This window comes from Canis lupus, chromosome X (genome assembly GCF_003254725.2).
Source record: "Canis lupus dingo isolate Sandy chromosome X, ASM325472v2, whole genome shotgun sequence".
NCBI classification, from domain to species: Eukaryota; Metazoa; Chordata; class Mammalia; order Carnivora; family Canidae; genus Canis; species Canis lupus.
Window position 1 is genome coordinate 31605217 of NC_064281.1, and position 2602 is coordinate 31607818.

A 2602-nucleotide genomic window follows, 5' to 3' on the forward strand; every position below is an offset into this window, starting at 1 on the left:
GCCAAAGGCAGACACTAAACCACTGAACCACCCAGGGATTCCTTTTTTTAATTCTCAGTAACAACAGTGAAATTTCAGAAATGTTATGTTGAGTTTTATATTTTATATTTTATGGCATTTTACTCTATATACTATTTGACTAAACAAAAAAAAAAAAAAAAAAAAAGACTAGTCCTGGGGCACCTGGGTGGAAAGAGCATGTGACTATCTCAAAGTTGTGAGTTTGAGCCCCATTCTGGGTGTAGAGATAACTAAAAGTAAACAAACTTTAACAAAAATGACTAGCCATGAGAAGGATGTCAAGATAATGACAAAACCATTGCTTATTGAGAGTTGTTCTGCCTCTTTAGAATGGTGACTTTTGCATAGAAATTCTTTTCAAACAAGTTCTTGAATCCAGGCTGCCACATTCTCATTTTTCTCATAATTTCCCATTCAAAGCCCATGGGAACTTGATTTCTTCATCTAGACAGGAATATATTTGCACCACAGGTAGCATCATTCACATAGATTAGGAGTGAAGCCTTCCTGCTGGAGATTTGCAATGACAGCTGGCACATCCTCACATAACCACCCTGGAGCTGGCTGACATTGGTGAAGTGATTTGGGTAAAGTCACATCTATAGCTAATCACAGCACATGACTTGTAGCTAGGACTCTTTGCTTACAATACAATGTAGCATACAATTTCCATACATATTTGGATATTCGGTTAAGATAAACAGTTTTCTTTAGTATTTCACAATATAAATTCAATTTATTTATTTATTTATTTTTAAAATTTTATTTATTTTTATTCATGCGAGACACAGAGAGAGAGAGGCAGAGACACAAGCAGTGGGAGAAGCAGGCTCCCTGCGGGGAGCCTGATGTGGAACTCCATCCAGGATCTCCAGGATCAGGCCCTGGGCTGAAGACGGTGCTAAACTGCTGAGCCACCTGGGCTGCCCAATTCAATTTATTTATAATGAGGAAAATTAACTCTTTTTTTCAAGTAAATGAGAATTCAGATAAGTGAATTCTTAGGCATTTTTTACATAGTCTTATTTCAACTTTCAGTTCTGAAATACTTGACAAATGAAATATTGATTTAACTTCTATTTGTTCCATGCTTTTAATAGTTTAGCCAGCATTTTCCATGCTTAACCTTTGTGTTTACTACAACTTTTCTATTATAACCTACTTTTTTTTAAAGATTTTATTTATTTATTCATGAGAGACACACAGAGAGAGGGAGAGACACACAGAGAGAGGCAGAGACACGGGCAGAGAGGCTCCATGCAGGGAGCCTGATGTGGGACTCAATCCTGGGACTCCAGTATCACGTCCTGGGCCAAAGGCAGATGCTTAACCAACTGAGCCACCCAGGCCTATTATTATCTACTTATATTGGAGTTTTAGAACTCTGAGGTTTCCACCTTCGTCATCCCTCTCAGTAGTTTTTTTTTTCCCTCATTAGTTTTTAAGACCATTTCCCTCAGCCTCAGCCTTGGTCAAAGTGAACTGAATATTGATGTTAATCATGTGAGCTTTCTGAGTCCTAAATCTGAGGTTGAGTTGCATGCTACCTGGATCAATATGGAATAGCCAAAGGAGGATAATTGTTGAGAGAAATCAGACATTTAGTGAGATGCTTGAGAGAAGCTGGATCTTTCCTGCCTTTTTTTTTTTTTTTTTTTGCTGTTTTATACCTTTATTTGACAATCAGCAATTGGTTCTCATCCACATTAACAGTCTGTAGATTTTTGAAAGTGGTGACAGGTACCTAGGTAACCAGCATGTAGAGCTTGTTTGGTGAATCTAAATCCTCCTTACGTTTTCTGGACAACCACACACGGATACACTATGGAACATTCCTTATTCCTTTGGCCCAGACAGCTTTGTTGAGCCTGGTGTCAATATGCATATCTGGAGTTTCCATTTCCTTCATGACAAATTTCTGGATCTCTTTGAGTGCCCAAGGGGCATGCTTCTTGAAACCCACTCCATGGATACGTTTGTGAATGTTGATGGTGTATTCTCTAGTCACTACCTTGTTGATGGCAGAACGGCCCTTCTTGCCACCCTTCTTTGCCAGAGCCATTCTGCCGGGCCCTAGTTGGAAAGCTCTTTTCCTGCTTTGAATTTCAAGTTCTACACATCAGCAAGTGACTCCAATGCAATTTGCAATTCTGTTTTGAAAAATGAAGTGTATAAAATGTTATCCTCTGTAGCATTACTACTTTCAGAGCCTTTCTTGTCTCTGTCCCTGTTCACATTGTTGTTTCTTAGGCAGCCAAACATACTTGGATACAAATAATCACTTCTAGTTTCTTGCTATTTTCTTTTGAATTGTGTATTGGGAGATAAAAACCTTTTTTTTTTTTTAATCTTTGAATAAATCCAGAAGAGGAAATAGATAAAAGAAGGGAGAAGAGAGGACTATGATTTGTTCATAAATTGGTTCTCTTCTGGTGGGGAAAAGACATTTATTGTTCCGGCCACTGTAGCTTTAAAGCCTAGAATTAGGCTCATGCCATCTTTGGGGACATCTGCCTTGTTCTAGTTTAGAGAATATGCTTCTCAATTCATCCTCCCTAGGAATGTAGTTAGTGAAAATTGA

General features: G+C 38.3%; 1 pseudogene; it reads right to left on the reverse strand.

Annotated features, from left to right (window-relative positions):
• Positions 1-1693: 1693 nt before the first annotated feature.
• On the reverse strand, positions 1694-2092 carry LOC112655876 (60S ribosomal protein L31-like; annotated as a pseudogene).
• Positions 2093-2602: the final 510 nt, after the last annotated feature.